This window comes from Aegilops tauschii, chromosome 7, assembly GCF_002575655.3.
Source record: "Aegilops tauschii subsp. strangulata cultivar AL8/78 chromosome 7, Aet v6.0, whole genome shotgun sequence".
Classification (NCBI taxonomy): domain Eukaryota; kingdom Viridiplantae; phylum Streptophyta; class Magnoliopsida; order Poales; family Poaceae; genus Aegilops; species Aegilops tauschii.
In genome coordinates this window covers 47,237,897-47,257,981 of record NC_053041.3, presented here as the reverse complement: position 1 = coordinate 47,257,981, position 20,085 = coordinate 47,237,897, and the positions used below count along the sequence as shown (strand labels likewise).

At 44.3% G+C, this 20,085-nt stretch overlaps 1 long non-coding RNA gene and 1 pseudogene across 1 annotated transcript; one reads left to right on the top strand and one right to left on the bottom strand.

Annotated features, from left to right (window-relative positions):
- Positions 1-9,518: 9,518 nt before the first annotated feature.
- Positions 9,519-10,637, bottom strand: LOC141026556 (uncharacterized). The gene is made up of 2 exons (XR_012188815.1): positions 10,489-10,637; positions 9,519-9,808 (listed from the first exon to the last, which is right to left on the bottom strand). It is a non-coding gene; the product is annotated as an uncharacterized lncRNA (long non-coding RNA).
- An 8,022-nt stretch (positions 10,638-18,659) lies between these two features.
- On the top strand, positions 18,660-19,755 carry LOC141026536 (protein STRICTOSIDINE SYNTHASE-LIKE 10-like; annotated as a pseudogene).
- Positions 19,756-20,085: the final 330 nt, after the last annotated feature.

Below are 20,085 nucleotides of genomic sequence, written 5' to 3'. Positions count from 1 at the left end.
CAGCCGACCAAGAGAGCAGCAGCAAACAGCCAAGACATTTTGTTTTATGTATTGTATGTACACACAACAACATCACCACCCATATCAACAATTAGCACTTCGCTAGGACAAACAATGCACACACTAACACGATCCAGCCAGCTCGCCTTGCCACTTCATCTGGTGCTTGCAAATCTCGGACCTTGGAGGTGCTTCTCTCATCGGCGCCTTGCAGCAGCATCATGCGTCATCAATCTCAATGGCGCCAAACCGTCACTGCCATGCATCTGAAAGCACAGTGCTTGCATCAAGTCAGCAACAGTTTAATACTCCCTCCTTATCAAAATACAAGACTTTTTTTTATACAAAGGGAGTATGAAAAAAGGTCTTGTATTTTGATATAGAGGGAGTACATCAGAAATCCTAGAATTTATAAAGGAGGCATGTAAAACAAGTCAAGCACCACAAATTACTTGTACATCTGGGAAAGCAAGCTCGTCACAGGTCAAACGATCTTATTACTCACAACGCAACACAAGGGAGTATATCAAGCATGACACCGTCCTTGCTTTTCCGTTCTACTCGTCTATCCAGCAATAGAAAAGCACATCATTAACTCTTGGTAAAAAGATCAAGTGGCACAACCATGATCTAATTAATTCTACTAAAAAATTGAACTTCTCAGGAATTCTTTGCAAATACTCATGCAAGTAACTTACAGAAAGATTAAGTTGACAGTCCAATTTATCTATATGGTTAAGTCTACACGTCTAAGGAAATCATCCCTTTGATATCAAAATCCACATCCTGGCCAGCGGCATGCCAAGATCCTAAACGATTATCAAATCTAAACAAACAACCGAGTCAGGTTTTTATTTTCTTTAGGTTTGCTCCTTTGTCCCTTGTAATAATATCTAAACCGAAACCGAGCCAGGTTTCTCAACAACAAAACACAAGTCGAGACAAATATGGCTGCTTGTTTACAAAGCACCAGCAACCGACCTCATGTAAAGGCAAAAGGAGAAACCTTTTCATGAATATGAAATGGCTTTCAAGTTAGAATGATATTTAATGGCCAAGCTCATGAAAAGAATGTCGGACAGTAAAGCAAATAAACAACTCGCATATGCATCAAGGTGCAACTTGTAACATCCAATGGCACATGAAAACCACAAGTTTGCAAAGGCAGACAACTAATACACACGAAACAGTGCAATTATGCAAAGCAGGCAAGCCGCGAAAATCAACCACATTGGGAGATACATCGACGGAGGATTAAAAGCGCTAATACACCTAACATGCGAGGCACTAACTAGGCAAGTTAGCTAGGAGGGCTGAGTACTCCTAGAACAGTCTCACACAAAGTAATAGAAATTGCCGCCTGACAAAAGCAACAACAGCATGATCGAATAGCAGGACCTCAATTATTTATGCTGGAGGCCGCGACATCAACCACCAGGTCGCGCCAACAGGAGCTGCAGTTCCGAGTTTGTACTCAAGCCACTACAAAGAATTGCAAAGGAGTAGCTAGTCAGATTACAAATATCGAATCATGATGATTATCTTAAATGTAAAAATGCTTCTGCCGACACCGATTGAATAACTAAAACAAGATCTCATTCTACTACAAAAAGCTTCTATGGAATGAGTATCAAACCCAAACAAACAACATGCACAGTAGCAAAAAATCCTAACAAGCACAGGGACTAATTTCAACAACAAGAGCATCACAAACACAAGTTTGCCGTGGCCGGAAGACCACCACCACAACACAAAACCCTAAATCATTGACCCAGTGGCCAGCACCACAATCAGCCACGTCTCAATTGCCAGGCCATCTCAAGGCACATGGATAAAGGAAGATGACCATGGACTCACCGGAACCAAGGAAGACGTAGCCACCACAGCCACTGTTGCAGGCAAACCTCATCTCATGGAAGGAATATTACTTAGTAAAGTAAATAAACAACTCAAAGTGCGACTTGTAACAGCCAATGGCACATGAAAACCATGATTATGCAATGGCAAAGACAAGTAATACAGACTAAACAGTGCAAATATGCAAAGGCAAGCCGCAAGGATCGACCACGATGGGAGATACATCAACAGAGGATTAAAAGCACTGATTAAGATACGGGCCCTAACTAGGCAAGCTAGCCTTTGCACACACAATATGAACTAACTCTTTGCTTCATACTTGATTAGCGTGACATGCAAGCCTATTGCTATAGAGATTCTAAATTGCTGCCTAACCAAAGCAGCAAGAACAAGATCCAAATGCAGGACCTGAATTTAAAGGTTGATCACAACTATCAATATATACCAAATACCAACAACTGCAACACATTAATACTACTAGATTATCTTGAAATATATGTTCATAATCAATATTTGGTTAAATTTGAAGCAACATATTTTTCATAGGATTTGATAGTCAAAGTTCCAAATAAAAAACTGTTAATATATGGTTCACTGCTTACCCTTGCCAACAACAGCCTCAACAGACTAAAGAGTGCTCCAGAGACTGAAGAGTGTTGAGATGCAGCAAGATCCTAAGCCCAAATGTTTCATTCTTCTACTCGTGAAGGAGCAAACAAAGAACATATGCTACAAGTACTGGCACTAGTGCAACATCGGAGATCCCAAATCCTTTGGAGATTATCGCAAAAGAAATTTGAGTGCTCGGGACACAACGAGTCACAGTGCCGCATAAAAATCAAGGAAGCTTGTAGCCGGAGGAGAAAACTATATACTACTCATCAGTGGTCATTAACAACCTTAGCAACAGGAGAAATAAAACTGCACAGACTGTTTTGTTTTACTGGCCAATACAACATCAACAAGGGAAGCAACAAATAGACAACCCAAAAAACCATGGACCCAGTTTAGGAAGCAGGATTGGTTCCTAGAAAAAAAATTACTATATGAGCTAGTATGTGAATTAAGCTGTCAAAGGTTACACTTTTTTTTTGTCGAAGGTGATAATTTTCTGCTTCTAGTTTATTCCAAAAACTTTTTCTGCAGCAAGTTTAGTTTAAAAACTACATGGGACCCTAATCATCATGGATTCAGAACATGTGTAACAATCGGAAGTATCAATTAATATGGCGCAATGCAGCCGCAACCATAGCAAGGAAAATATTTTGGTCATCGTTCATTCACAAAAACAGAAATGTGGATTACAGCAGACACCATCGCCACAGCCACAAACTGATCCCGAGAAATTTCCATGGTGCAATGGCCAGCATACAATTACCACGGCTCGATGGTTGTGGACACACAAGGAAGGAGAGTAAGCATGCAAAAGAAAGGAAGCGATTGGCTCACCTAGGCCGAAGTCAGAGAATAAGCGTTCACCGGTGGTGTCAGAGGATGCAGAGTAGGTGTTATTTGCGCCGAGTCCCAGCTCCGATGCGGCATAGGAAAGAACAAAAAATGTTGAGCTACAGAAACTAATCAGCTACATAGCAAATTAAAGAAGCACCCATTGATCAGCTAGCATAGCAAACAACTGACAATCAAACATACAACTGGATTAAATATATATCCAAGATGAGTCAGAAATATTATTAACACATGCATGATGGCTCCCTCCAAAGCACATAAGGATAGCATTTGTTCTATCTATTCATGCACATCAACACTACAACAGTTAATAAGTAAGCGTTTTCTTTCTATATGATGATAGCCATTATTAACAAATCAACACACCAACATAAGCAAGGATCCTACCAAAGCTAGAACATGGACCACTACCAAACCCTGCAACATGCAATGCAAAAAAGATATCGAAATGGATAAAACAAAGCATATTCGTCGAGGCACAACATAATCTTGCATAGGCAACAAAGCATAGTAACAGCCACATACACACATGGCGTCGCAAAGCACAAGTATTATGACATGTTTAATCGACAAGAAAGAAATCTGACAACAGTCCCAAGATCATGGTAGTGGCCGACGACCACCACCACTACATACAACATGACAACAACAATCTCCCATAGCTCAATGGCAAGACCTTCTAAGAGCGAGAGAGAGAGAGAGCGAGAGCGAGAGAGAGAGATAGAGATAGATAGATAGATAGATAGATAGATAGAGAGAGAGAGAGAGAGAGAGAGAGAGAGAAGGGGCTCACCGCAGCCCATGTAGTCGGACATGGAGGTCCCGACGATGTATGGTATGGTTCACGTGCTGTCGGCTGGCAGTCAAGTCCCAGTGTAGGTAGGTCGCTGGTGACGAGATGCTCTGGAATCATATGCTTGGCAGATCAGCGACACATGTTGCATGTATGAAAAAGAAATCACCGTTCATATATATGTAGATGCACTGATACAATAAAGTGTTTCTTCATAGTAGTAAGGACAATTGTCATATGGTCAATGGACAAGCACATGTGTAACAAAACAGAGATAACAAGGTGGTGCAAAGCAACCACAACTACAACAACACAACAGCCAACTACAACAACAAAAGAGAAAGACTTAGAGGACTAAACTTGAGGGCTAAATCCATTGACTATTATGCCAGAATCATCACGAGACTCACAACCCAGAATCCTAGAAATTGCCATGGAATTGAAAGTGTTTGCGTCATAGACCATCAGCACAACCCAGAATCGTAGAAATTGCCATGGAATTAAATGAACCACGAATGGATGGCCGTGAGCACACAGAGTAGAAGAGAAAGCGGAGTAGTGGGACCAACTGAGTGGCTTACCTATGCAAGAAGGGGTACTGGAGCAGACGCGCTGGCGAAGCCACTACCTACATGGGGGTGATGGCGCCGCCTGATGTAACCATTGCACCTATAGGTGCCTGCTCTGGACCTCCATCTTGTGCATTGCACTGCAAGACAAAGCTCTCTCACGCCTTGAGCATCTCAACAAGGTCCCTAGTGGTATGCCCACTAAGGCCTTCAATGGAAGAAATCAGAATTCTTGTCTATCATCTGCACCCAAGAATCAAAATGTAAGTTTTGGAGTTCAAACCAGCTGCGTGACAATTATGTGGTGAAATAATTTGCATACTATTTTGGTTTGCCAGGAATTACGGAAAATATTCCAACATTACAAGTGAATTCATTCTGCGGTCGAGTAAAACGTCTTCCAAGTCGCAGCCACTTTGTTAATTCGTTGTCAATAATAAACAGAGCCGACCTGTGAATTAATTTGCCAAAGGTTATACTTGTTTTGCCAAAGGTGATAATTTTCTGCATCTAGTTTATTCCAAAGATAATTTTCTGCATCAAGTTTAGTTTAAAAACTACATGGGACTGATACGTCTCCGTCGTATCTACTTTTCCAAACACGTTTGCCCTTGTTTTGGACTCTAACTCGCATGATTTTAATGGAACTAACCCGGACTGACGCTGTTTTCAGCAAACTTTCCATGGTGTTATTTATGTGCAGAAACAAAAGTTCTCGGAATGACCTGAAACTCCACGGAACATCTATTTGGAAAATAAGAAAAATACTGATAGAAAAGTCCACTTCAGGGGGCCCACACCCTATCCACGAGGGTGGAGGGCACGCCTGCCCCCCTAGGGCGCGCCCCCCTACCTCGTGGGCTCCCTGACGCTCCACCGACCTCAACTCCAACTCCATATATTCACTTTCGGGGAGAAAAAAATCAGAGAGAAGGATTCATCGCGTTTTACTATACGGAGCCGCCGCCAAGCCCTAAAACCTCTCGGGAGGGCTGATCTGGAGTCCGTTCGGGGCTCCGGAGAAGGGGATTCGTCGCCATCGTCATCATCAACCATCCTCCATCACCAATTTCATGATGCTCACCGCCGTGTGTGAGTAATTCCATTGTAGGCTTGCTGGACAGTGATGGGTTGGATGAGATCTATCATGTAATCGAGTTAGTTTTGTTAGGGTTTGATCCCTAGTATCCACTATGTTCTGAGATTGATGTTGCTATGAATTTGCTATGCTTAATTCTTGTCACTAGGGCCCGAGTGCCATGATTCCAGATCTGAACCTATTATGTTTTCATGAATATATGTGAGTTTTTGATCCTATCTTGCAAGTCTATAGTCACATACTATGTGTTATGATCCGGCAATCCCGAAGTGACAATAATCGGGACAACTCCCGGTGATGACCATAGTAATATCCATGCTAGTTTATTTTCTTTTTCTTGCTTTCTTCTTGTGTGTTTGATAAACCTTAAGAAAAACCAAAAAAAAATAGTTGTAGCTTTTATTTAGTTTACTTTTCTTGCTGTAGTTGTAATAATTAAAAAGAAAACCCAAAAAGATTTCCTGTTATTCTTTTGCTTGTTGGGAGCTTTCCCGTGTAAATAGTTTTATTTCTTTTCTTTTCTTTGAGGGTCGATAGGAGAAGACCATGATTAAATTGTTGAAGTGGCTCTTATATGCATTATTGTTGATTTAACCAAGAGCCCATATTGCCTTGTCTTCTTCTGTTTATTGAATGCTCGCAGATTCCAGCTTAGTCCAATGCATGTGCACTCTTATTATTTTCACATCGTTCGGTCGTGCAAGTGAAAGGCAATTATGACGATATATGATCGACTGATTGAGATGGGAGAAGCTGGTATGAACTCGACCTCTCTTGTTTTTGTAAATATGATGAGTTCATCGTTCCTGATTCAGCTTATTATGAATAAACATGTTTGCAATGACAATTAGAGATCATAGTTGCTGATGCCATGCTTGATTAGCTATGAGTTAAAATGGTTTACCTTGCATGCCAACATGCTATTAAAATAGTTGTGATGTGGTACAGTGGTGTGGTATCCTCCTTTGAATGATTTAAGTGACTCGACTTGGCACATGTTCACACATGTAGTTGAAACAAATCAACATAGCCTTCACGATATTTATGTTCATGGTAGATTATATCCTACTCATGCTTGCACTCAATGTCTATTAATTTTAATGCATGTTCATGACTGTTGTCGCTCTTTAGTTGGTCGCTTCCCAGTCTTTTGCTAGCATTCACTTGTACTAAGCGGGAATATTGATTGTGCATCCAATCCCTTAAACTCCAAAGTTATTCCATATGAGTCCACTATACCTTCCTATATGCGGTATCTACCTGCCGTTCCAAGTAAATTTGTATGTGCCAAACTCTAAATATTCAAATGAAATTTTGTTTTGTATGCTCGAATAGCTCATGTATCAACTAGGGCTGTCTGTATCTTCCATGCTAGGCGGGTTATTCTCAAGAGGAGTGGACTCCGCTCCTCACTCACGAGAAAATGGCTGGTCATCGGGATGCCCATTCCCATGCTTTATGCAAAATCAAATCAAAATAATTGCAAACAAAAATCCCCCTGGGACTGTTGCTAGTTGGAGGCACTCGTTGTTTCGAGCAAGCCATGGATTGATGCTTGTTGGTGGAGGGGGAGTATAAACTTTACCATTCTGTTTGGGAACCGCCTATAATGTGTGTAGCATGGAAGATATCGCCATCTCTTGGTTGTTATGTTGACAATGAAAGTATGCCGCTCAAAATATTATTTATCTCTATTTCAATATCGAGCTCTGGCACCTCTACAAATCCCTGCTTCCCTCTGCGAAGGGCCTATCTATTTACTTTTATGTTGATTCATCACCCTCTTATTAAAAAGCACTAGCTGGAGAGCACTGCTGTCATTTGCATCCATTACTATTAATTTATATTGGGTATGACTATGACTGGATCTCTTTTACCATGAATTACAATGTCTAGTCAGTCCTTGATCTTTAAAGGTACTCTGCATTTATGTTTTGCGGTCTCAGAAAGGGCTAGCGAGATACCATCCTGTTATATCATATCATTATTGTTTTGAGAAAGTGTTGTCATCCGAGATTTATTATTATTGCTCGCTAGTTGATTATGCCATTGATATGAGTAAACATGAGACCTAAGAGTTATTGCAAATGTGGTTAGTCATAATCTTTGCTGAAAACTTGAATGCTGCCTTATATATTTACAACAACAAGAGCAAACAGAATTTGTAAAAGTTTTTCTTTATCACTTTCAGTTTATCAACTAAATTGCTTGAGGACAAGCAAAGGTTTAAGCTTGGGTGAGTTGATACGTCTTCATCGTATCTACTTTTCCAAACACTTTTGCCCTTTTTTTGGACTCTAACTTGCATGATTTGAAAGCAACTAACCCGGACTGACGCTGTTTTCAACAGACTTTCCATGGTGTTATTTATGTGCAGAAACAGAAGTTCTCGGAATGACCTAAAACTCCACGGAACATCTATTTGGAAAATAAGAAAAATACTAGTAGAAAAAGCCACGTCAGGGAGCCCACACCCTGTCCACGAGGGTGGAGGGCGCGCCTGCCCCCCTAGGGCGCGCCCCCCTACCTCATGGGCCCCCCTAACGCTCCACCGACCTCAACTCCAACTCCATATATTCACTTTCGGGGAGAAAAAAATCAGAGAGAAGGATATATCTTGTTTTACGATACGGAGCCGCCGCCAAGCCCTAAAACCTCTCGGGAGGGCTGATCTGGAGTCCGTTCGGGGCTCCAGAGAAGGGGATTCGTCGCCATCGTCATCATCAACCATCCTCCATCACCAATTTCATGATGCTCACCGCCGTGCGTGAGTAATTCCATCGTAGGCTTGCTGGACGGTGATGGGTTGCATGAGATCTATCATGTAATCGAGTTAGTTTTGTTAGGGTTTGATCCCTAGTATCCATTATGTTCTGAGATTGATGTTGCTATGACTTTGCTATGCTTAATGCTTGTCATTAGGGCCCGAGTGCCATGATTTCAGATATGAACCTATTATGTTTTCATGAATATATGTGAGTTTTTGATCCTATCTTGCAAGTCTATAGTCACCTACTATGTGTTATGATCCGGCAACCCCGAAGTGACAATAATCGGGACCACTCCCGGTGATGACCATAGTTTGAGGAGTTCGTGTATTCACTATGTGCTAATGCTTTGTTCCGGTACTCTACTAAAAGGAGGCCTCAATATCTCTTAGTTTCCGTTAGGACCCCGCTGCCACGGGAGGGTAGGACAAAAGATGTCATGCAAGTTCTTTTCCATAAACACGTATGACTATATTCGGAATACATGCCTACATTACATTGATGAATTGGAGCTAGTTCTGTGTCACCCTATGTTATGATTGTTACATGATGAACCGCATTCGGCATAATTCTCCATCACCGATCCAATGCCTACGAGCTTTTCATATATTGTTCTTCGCTTATTTACTTTTCCGTTGCTACTGTTACAATCACTACAAAATACCAAAAATATTACTTATGCTACCGTTACCACTACTATCATATTACTTTGCTACTAAATACTTTGCCGCAGATACTAAGTTATCCAGGTGTGGTTGAATTGACAACTTAACTGCTAATACTTGAGAATATTCTTTGGCTCTCCTTGTGTCGAATCAATAAATTTGGGTTAAATACTCTACCCTCGAAAACTGTTGCGATCCCCTATACTTGTGGGTTATCAGGGACCCTGAGCATCATGGATTCAGAACATGTGTAACAATCAAAAGTACCAATTGAGACGGCTCAACGCAGCCGCAGCCATAGGTAGGAAAATAATATTGTCGTCATCGTTCATTCACAGAAACAGAAATGTAGATTACAACAGACACCATGACCATAGCCCCCAACCCAGCCCAAGAAATCTCCATGGTGCAATGGCCAGTATACAACTACCACGGCTCGATGGTTGTGGACACACAGGGAATGAGAGTAAGTATGCAAAAGAAACGAAGCGACTGGCTCACCTCAGCCGTGGTCAGAGAAGAAGTGTTCATCATAGGTGTCAGAGGAGGGAGAGAGCTCTGGGGAGAGCAAGTGTCATTTGCGCCGGGCCCTAGCTCCAAGAAACAACAGATATTGTTGAGCTCCAGAAACTGATCAGGTAGCATAACAAATTAAAAGAAGCGCCCATTTGTTCAACTAGCATAGCAAACAATTGACAATCGAACATACAACTAGATAAAATATCCATCCAAGACTAGTCATGAATATTGCTAGCACATGCATGATGGCTCCCTCCAAAGCACACAAGGATAACACTTGTTCTATCTATATGTGCACAGCAACACTACACCAGTTAATAGGTAATCGTTTTCTTTCTATATTTAATGGTAGCCATTGTTAATAAATCAACATCCCACAACATATAAGCAAGGATCCTACCAAAGCTAGAACATGGACCACTACCAAATCCTGTAACATGCGGTGCAAAAAAGGTACATAAATGGATAAACCAGAGACTATTTGTCGAGGCACAACAGAATCTTGCATAGGTAGGAAAGCATGGTAGCAGCCACATACACACATGGCCTCGCAAAGCACAAGTATTATGACATGTTTAATCGACAAGAAATATGACCACAATCCCAAGACCATGTTAGTTGCCGGAAGACCACCACCACTACACACAGCATGACGACAACAGTCGTACACTAGCTCGATGGCCGGACCGTCCAAGGGCAGAGAGAGAGAGAGAGAGAGAGAGAGAGAGAGAGAGAGAGAGCAGGGGCTCACCGCAACCCATGTAGCCGGACATGGAGGTCCCAACGATGTCCGGTATGGCTCACGTGTTGTCGGATGGCAGTCAGGTCCCAGTGGAAGTAGGTCACTGATGACAAGATGCTTTGGAATCATATGCTTGGCAGATCGGCGACACTAGTTATCTGTACCAAAAAGAAAGCACCATTCATATGCATGTGGATGCACTGATACAATAAAGTGTTACTCAATACGATCAATGTACAAGCACATGTGTCACAAAACAGAGATAACAAGGTGGTGCAAAGAAACCACAAAAATAGCAGCAAGGAAAATGATGGTTGCATAAGTATACTAACTAAGCATGGTGCTATTATGCAGCAAACAAAATTGTGTGATTCAGACCAAGTACTTATCCAGCTTACTACCAATCTGAACTACTCATTCTCCGCACTAGCATTAGTCATACAACACAGGTACAAGGAAAAGTACATTAAAGATTCAGTCAAGCTGCACATTGCCACTCGAGACTAAGAACTAGATTTCAAGAATTTGATGTCATTTTGAGTGAACAAACCCAAGTGAGTTCTCCAAACAGAGCACAAAAATTCATCACAGATACATTCATCACCTGACATAAACATCTGACGTAATCCACATCACACCTGTTAGCAGGTACCAACCAAAAGAAACAATATACATCTACAAGTAAATAAAGCCTGGATTTAATCAAGACTAGACTGATAAAAAAAGTAGCTTCAGAGCCACTTATTTCTTGGTAGTTTAATATACGCTAGCAATACATGCAAAACCATGTGCTAGCAGCAAAATTAAGGCAAACTATCAAAAACTAGCATAGGTTAATCAATAGGGAGGGAGTGGAGCTGCCAAATCCAAACCTTGACGAGCTCTGGGACTTGCTTCCATCGCGGCATGGCAGCTGCTGACCTCCATGGAGAACAAGCACATGGAGCTTCCATGGCTTCCCGTGTGTGGTTGTGGAGAAGGAGCCTGTCCGAAACGCATGCGTGAGGAAGGAAACCAAGTGTATAAGAGAAGAAAGGGGAAGGGAAGGGGAGAGGAGCAAATCAAAGAGTGGGAGTACCTTCATGATGGCAATCAGACTGCATCTGTCGAGGCCATTGACGAATCCACTTGATCTGGACGCCACCAGCCTGAGGTGAGGTGAGGTGAGGAAGAGACGGTCGCGTCGTCCACCGAGCACAAGCATGTGGAGGGGAGGTCGTCATCATCATGGCGACCGTGGCGGATATATCTGGGAGCCGCCAACTGACCGGCTCAGTTGCATGTATACCAAAATGTCAAGCGACTATCCTGCTCCAGAAATTTTGGTTGCTGTATAACAAAAGGAAAGGCAAGTAGATCAACATACTGCAGAAACAACATACAACTGTAGCATTTCTCCCTTCATTTTCAAGTGTCTAAAATAAATAATAATGATTGTGAAATTTGAGGCACAATCAAATGAAAGCAGATTCGCATAATAAGTTAAACTTCCATACACTGCAGAGAACACTTTTAGTGTTAACTTCGATCTTATAGCATGTATTGTTACAAAGATGCAAACTGCACAACTGGTTTCACATAAATTGTCATCGGAACTTTTGGAAAGTGAGTTGCTAATTAAGGACGCGCACAATGGACTTCTAGGAAACCAAAGGTACATGCTACTCCATAGGGTAAAGTTTCTAAATACAAGTGGCCAATGTAATTCATTCAGTCTGAAACTTCAGGTGCTGCGAAGGGTTGTGCTTCATTTGTTCAAGAAGACAAGTTGGATGGCAGGACATCTCCTCTTGTCCTCTCTTAAGAAATAATTTCTGTGCAAATTAAGGCCAGAGAAAGGACACTAACAGAGGGCAAGTGGAGACAAGAGAAATACTTACATTTGTCTGTCTATGGCGTCAGAGCAGTGGGAGAGCGGCGTCCCAGGAAGGGAAGAAGGAAGCACTCAAAGCACCTGCGCACGCATAAGGTAGGGGGAGTAGCCAAATCGAAACATGTTCATATAGCAGCACACACAAAGTGGTTAATGGAGAAGGCTAGCTTGTCACTATTTTTTTAATTTTCAGAAGTAGAAAATCTAAATGATAGATGGACGGATTGGTGTGGAAATTTGCTGGAGAAGCATTGTTTGTCACATATATGGCTAGAATAATTTGCACAAGCATTGTTTGAAGCTATAGTTATAACTTGCAGCAAGCTTACCACTCCAAGCAGTCACACTTGCATTTCTGCCCTTCTCCTTCCCTTGTACGCACGCTGTCTTGAAGAGCCGAGTGAGATGAGCCATCACACATCTCATTCCAGTAGCAGCCAGGGAGCAGATTGTCTCAACTAAAGAAGCATCAGCATGGGTGAATTCTTTACTTACCTAAAATTTAGAATAAAACAAGTCAACCCCCAGTTCAGCATCACATGGAAGAAGCAGCAGTATATGAAATTAACCTAACCCAGGAAGGAATCTCAAATCAAATAAAACTAGAAATCTAACTTGAGAATAAATAAAAGGCAATCTGTCAGTTCATTACCACATTGCAGAAACAACTTGTGGAATTAACCCGCAACAGTGCAAGCTTGGGCCGTCACTAGTCAGTGACATAAAAAAAGTTATTTTGACGGTAATTTTTTTTCGAATTGCAAGTTATCAACTGTATACCATTTACGTAGTAAAGGTAGAGTTAAAGGTTTCGAATTTGAAGGTCTATCATGGCAGGTGAGTGAAAAGCCACATGTTAAATATGCACCTTCTGAAAACATTTTCATTTGTTGGTTATATATTAGCTGCTGATATAGGTAAAGAAGTGTATCATAGTAGCTGATGTTAGTGTGAAACCACCATCATTGTGAAAGAATATCAGCTTGAAAACTGATAAAGAATTATTTTGGTACGGTGGGAGTAATTGATAACGCTTGAAACAAAACATAAAACTATAGTGAGTGCTTTGTCACTTTTGCCGTCTCGACGCCATCAAGGATGTGTTGTACAACTTGCAGTAGTGGCTACCGGACATGGCAATTAACATCCCAATGCATTCATAGTCGACCACCAATATCCTCAATAATGGGAGTGGAGGGTCGATGCAGCAAAAGACTAAGGAAAAGCATCTAGTAACCCTAAGAAAACCAAGAAAGGAAAGAGGATGATTATACTTCCCAACGCATCTAGTACCATCAGATCTGCAATATGGTTACATCATCCAATCCAGTCTCAAGGACTGATACTTATACAATCAAATGTGATTAGCTCCTCCCTTTGAAAAAAGCAACTAGTGCCAAAACTAATAAGTCGGCATTGAACAACACAAAACCAGCAGATACCACACAAAGTGGTTAATGGAGAAGACTTGCTTGTCACTAATTTTTTTATTTTCAGAAGTAGAAAATCTAAACGACAGACAAACAGATTGGTGGGAAATTTGCTGGAGAAGCATTGTTTGTCACATACATGGCTAGAATAATTTGCAGAAGCATTTTTTGAAGCTATATTTACAATTTGCAGCAAGCTTACCACTCCAAGTAGTCACAACTTGCATTTATGCCATTCTCCTTCCCTGGTACAGTCTTCAAGAGCTGAGTGGGATGAGCCATCGCACATCTCGTTCCAGTAGCAGCCAGGGACCAGATTGTCTCAACTGAAGAAGCAGCATCAAGGGTGAATTCTTTACCTATCTAAAATTCAGAATAAAACAAGTTAATCCCCAGTTCATTACACATGGCAGAAGCAGCCGTATATGAAATTAACTTAACCCAGGAAGGAAACTCAAATCAAATAAATCTAGAAATCTAACTTGAGAATAAATAGAAATCAATCCGTCAGTTCATTACCACATTGCGGAAACAACTTGTGGAATTAACCCACAATAGTGCAAGCTTGGGCGGTCACTAGTCAGTGACATAAAAAGTGAATTTGAAAGTAATTTTTCCGAATTGCTAATTATGAACAGTATATCATTTATGTAAAGGTAGAGTTAAAGTTTCCAATTTGAAGGCATATCATGGCAGGTGAGTGAAAAGCCGCATGTTAATTACACACCTTCTGAAAACATTTTCATTTTTTGGTTATATATTAGCTGGTGTTGGTCTGAAACAACCATCATTGAGAGTAAAACTATAGTGAGTGCTTTGTCACGTTTGCCGTCTCAACACCGTCAAGTATGTGTGGTACGACTTGCAGGAGTGGCTACCGTACATGCCAATTAACATCCCGACGCATTCCTAGTAGACCACCGTACTGCTGAATAATGGGAGTGGAGGGTCCGTGTGCAGCGAAAGACTCAGGAAAAACATCTAGTAAATTTAAGAAAACCTAGAGAGGAAAGATGATGATTATACTTTCAAACGCATCTAGTACCATCAGATCTGCTATGTGGTTACATCAGCCAATCCAGTCTCAAGAGATTGACTGATACTTGCGCAATCACATGTGATTAGCTCCTCCCTTTTGAAAAAGCAACCAGTGCCAAAACTAATAAGTCGGCATTGAACAGCACAAAACCAACTGATACCACATTGGTAGCAAGCAAACTAACAGATTGACATTGCTATGGAGCCAAGCCTCTAGAAATTTCATAAACTACACAAAGTTAACCTGTCTCTCTTGTTCTAGTAGAAATTGAACAAATTAAGATACTACTATAGGTTCTGTGCTTGAACCAAAAAATGTTGCATAGAAATAATAAGCATGTAATGTACGTGATGCGTATTCGTCATAAACGTGACGCTCCAGCTTTAAGGCTGTAAAAATGGAAGCAAAACGTGCTCTTTTGTCTGGGCAGTAGGTACAATTGCAAATCAGATCTTGGTGGTAAACTTAAGAAAACCAAACAAGGAGAGAAGATGATTATATTTTCCTTCCTACACATCTAGTCTAGTACCATCAGATGTGCTATATAATCACATCATCCAATCGATCCTCAAGAGACTGAGTGATACTCTTTGGAAAAGCAACCAATACGAAAACTAACAAGTCGGCATTGAACAGCGAAACTTGCCTTGCCAAAGTTTTAGGCATCTATCAGGTATTTATTTTACATCAATATATGGAGCCAGATTTCCTTGTGCTGTCTATGTGTGTTTTTGAAGTGAGAGTGTCCCTATTTGAGGTTAATCAGAAAAGGCATGTCAAGGAATTGAATATTGACCCAATGGTGATGGAAAATCTTGTCTTTGGACACAACAATGTCACGGATATATGATTGATCTTAAAGGTGCAGTTTTCTCTCTATATATGCCACTGGCTCGAGTGACCCTGACACTTGGTAGCAAGCAAGCAAACTAACAGGCTCACATTGCTATCAAGCAAAGCCTCTGATTTATTTATATATAAAATACACAATAATTAACATGTCTCTCTTATATAGTAGAAATTGAACGTGCAGTTGTGTCTGTCCAGTAGGTACAATTGCAACAAAAAAAGATGAGATTTGGGGGTAGAGGCGGGGAAGCTCACCACGTCCACGTCCATGTCCGGAAGGTCCAGATCTGGGGCTGGTGGTTGAGGAGGGGAGGAGGAAGCAGCCATCATCAGTCCACATCTCGGGAGAGGAGGCAAGGGCTGGCGAAGAAGGCTCCTTGGGGTATGACGGCCGCGTCTGGGAGGCCGTCCTGTACTGTACTCCGTCGTCGATGGCCGCCGCTGGTGCGGTGCGGCTAGGGTTCGATGCCAGTGGTGTCTGCGCTCCACGGATGGAAACTCATGAGGGGAGGGGAGGGAAGGGAAGGGCGTTGGGGACAAGCAAATAAAGGATGGACGGGCGAGAGACAAGTTACCTTGGCGAGCAGCGGCGTCCCGAGCCCAAGCGAGCACGGAGTAGCTCCATGCTGGCGTCGCCGGCGAGCAATAAGAGCAGACGGAGGTTGTGCCCGGCGCGTGAGCGATCGAGAGCTCCAGTCCGTATCCCTTAACAGATCTGGGGACGCCTACCGACCTCCTCCTCGCTCGAGGGGTGGGGAGGGGGGGGGGGGGGGGCGGGCGGCGGCAAGGTCCGAGCCTCTGAGGGAGATGGGGCGTTGGGTGGCGGCGCCAATGTGGTGTTGTGTCTGGGTGTGGGTAGGGGAGAAATGAATGAATCGGTCGGGGGAAGTCGACGTGGATTCGCCGTTTCGGTTTACCACGTCGGATTGCTTCTTGTTCATTGGAGAATTGTTGCGTCCCACGGATCGATCCCCTGCCAACCTCATCTCAGCCGTCCGTCCGTGTCTACGGTGAGATCTTCTCTTTCTTTCTTGGTACTAGTACTAGTATTAATCAATCGTTTCGTTGGCCTTCCATTAATGATTGGTCAACCTCATCTCTCACTGATCGATTTCTCGCTCATTGGTCAAATTGATCTGCCACAGATTGATCCTTCTTTCTTGTGAACCCATCTCAGCGGAACGTCCAAATCTAATAGTGGCCCTCTCGTTGCTTGTTGCTAATGTGCACACACATCCATCTTCTTCATCCATCCATGCGTAGTACCTGACATCATCCTCACGCGCACATATGTACTACTACTAGTAGCTAATCAATTCGAATGCATGCATGTATGTCTAACTGTGTACGAACGACGTGCTCCCCACGAACAGCGGTGTCTCAACTACCTTGTGCAACTTGTCGAGTGCAGGGAGAAGGCAGAGGCGGAGATGGCCGCTCGAGTGCGGATCTGCAGCTGCCACCATGCGTCTGTCATCTCGCTTGCATCTTCAGCGACCGTTGTCCACCACCCCTCTGTGCCTCCTCTCTTCTGGGGAGTCGTGGTCGCTGGGGCGCCACCGTCACTTGGGGTGGAAGAGGCATCGGCGGCAACGTGTGGGAGCATGAAGCGGGAGGATGCGGCTAGGGATTGTGAATAGTATCGCAACTTGTTTGGGTGTTCTCTTTTGGGGTGGAGGAGGCCACGGTTTGCTGCTCACTCATTTGTCCACCGCGACAACACACAAATAGCCCCCCTCAAAAATCGATCACGGTCGTCCATGCAAAAACTGGCGGGGAAAGAGAGAGAGAGAGAGAGAGAGAGAGCAACCTGGTTCGGCCTAGGCCTGACCTAGGGCTCACATCTCTCTTACGAGGCCGCACTTCGGGCGCAAGAGCGGGGGTGGACCGAAATAATTGAACTCATTTGGTCTATGAACGGGAGACGGTGGGGCGCTCCTGGCGGCGCCTACTCGGGGCAACGAGGCGGTCCTAGCGGCGGTGAGGTGGTCGTGATGGCAGCAAGGCATTCTCTACGGACAGTGGCGCAACGATCTCTATTGGCATCTCGGTCGTCTGCAAGGACACTTAGCTCCTCCATCGTCATGAATTCGGACCACTCCGGTCGTCGTGGTGGAGGAAGAACCGGTCGCGGCCGCACCCAAGCCTTCCCTCTCTCTCCAAGCTCCTATAGGCTATAGCAACCATGACGCCGGTCCTCCTCCAGCGGCAGCGGCAGGACGGCGGATCTCTTCTAATGAGGCCATTCTGCGGAGCACCGCCACATGGCGGAAAGCGTCGATGATGTCTAGTGGCGGGGATGCGTGCACCATGAGGCGGCACCGGGTTTTAGATCCATGCATGACGGTCGAGTCAGGATGACGTCGTAGCTAGCTATACACTGTTGAAGACTTTTTCTTTTGAAACGAAACTGTTGAAGATGAGATCTTTACAATAGATGGATCGATTGATCCGTAGAGTACAGGCAGGAGCTAGCTGCACGTAGGAACCAGATGTGACATGCATAGTCTTATATATCTCTGACTCGTTGGATGTGAAATGAGGCTTCCTTTCATGTGAAAAAAAATAAAAATAAAAAACAAACGATACACGTAGGTAGGCACGTCGCGACGCAAGTGGATCCTCCTTGCAAGTTCAAAGCAAAATACAAGTACGCGATGCCATACGTACGACGACGCGATGCCGGCAGGAAACACGTACGTACGTATCTGTTTTCCTTGTACCCGGCCGGACTCGGTTGCCGATTCGAATCCAACTCGACTCCACTCGATTGCCTCCGTCCGTCTCGGCGTACGTGTGGATCATGCATGGGCCGACTCGGACCTGTAGCTGTCCATGAGAGTACATATAATAGGACATCTAGACACCTCCCTTCAATCCATCAAACCAAACAACATCCAGCAGATCGACACACACGGTACAACCAACCTCCATCGAACAGCCGACGTGATCGATCGACAAGCTTAAGGTAGCCGGCCAGCCAGCCAACATGGGGTGCAGCATGAGCCGCCTCCTCAAGGCCACCGTCGCACTGGTCATACTCGTCCTTCTCTTCATGCCCGGGGCCATGGCAGCCGCCGCCGCAAGCTTCGACGCCTCCGGGGCACAACAGCTGCCCCTGCCGCCCGGAGAAGTGCACGGGCCAGAGAGCGCGCCTTCGACGCTCAGGGCCGAGGCCCCTACAGCGGCGTCTCCGACGGCCGCATCCTGAGGTGGAACGGGCCCAAGCTCGGCTGGACAACATACGCCTATGGACCAGGCTACGACAGCGAAACGTGCACGACATCCAGGTTTGGCACGGAGGCGGACATAGAGAGCCGCTGCGGCCGCCCGCTTGGTCTGCGCTTCAACCAGAAAACGGGTGACCTCTACGTGGCCGATGCGTACAAAGGGCTTATGCGTGTGCCGCCCGGCGGAGGGAAAGCCACTGTGTTGGTCGACCAGATTGATGGCATGCCGCTGCGCTTCACCAACGGAGTTGACGTCGATCAAGTCACCGGTCAAGTCTACTTCACCCACAGTTCAATGAACTACGACAGGTCAGAACACGAGATGGTCACCAAGACCGGGGACTCCACGGGCCGCCTCATGATGTATGATCCACGAACATCGGACGCCACCGTGCTCCAACCAAGGATGACATACCCGAACGGCGTCGCGCTCAGCGCCGACCGCACGCACCTCGTGGTCGCATCTACTGGCCCGTGCAAGCTGCTGAGGCACTGGATCAAAGGGGTTGACACGGGCAAGTCCGAGCCTTTTGCCGACCTGCCGGGCTACCCAGATAACGTCAGGCCCGATAGGAAAGGAGGTTACTGGGTGGCGTTGCACCGTGAGAGAAATGAGTTGCCCTTTGGTCGTGATAGCCATCTTCTTGCTGTGAGGGTCGCTGCTGACGGGAAGATAGTCGAGGAGATGAGAGGGCCAAAAAAAGTCAGGCCAACCGAGATCATGGAAAGAGATGACGGCAAGCTATACTTGGGCTCGGTGGAGCTTCCTTATGTCGGCGTAGTAAAAAGGAAGTAGAGAAGTAGAGTATAGTAGATATAGGATGAATTTAGTTTCTTATTATTCTTGTGGCTAAATGTAATGCTCCAGTTTCTTTTTTATCAGGCAAACTATTGTGATCCATATTTTTATTAGCAAACCATCTGTTCTTTACTTCGCTTTAATGTCAGACAAGTCGCTGATGGCGCTTACTGCTATGCGCTAGAGAGATGCAAACTTGAAGAGACGGATGTAGGGCGTGTCGACGGAGCCGATCCACATATACCCGTTCCGCTCCACCACCTCACTCACCGTGGAGTCGTTGAACTCGCGCAGCGCCACAGCCACCGTGCCGTTATTGGCATCTCCATTGGCGACGACCTAACGGCGCTCATGGAGTTCGCCGTGGTACCGTTCTATTCCCAGTG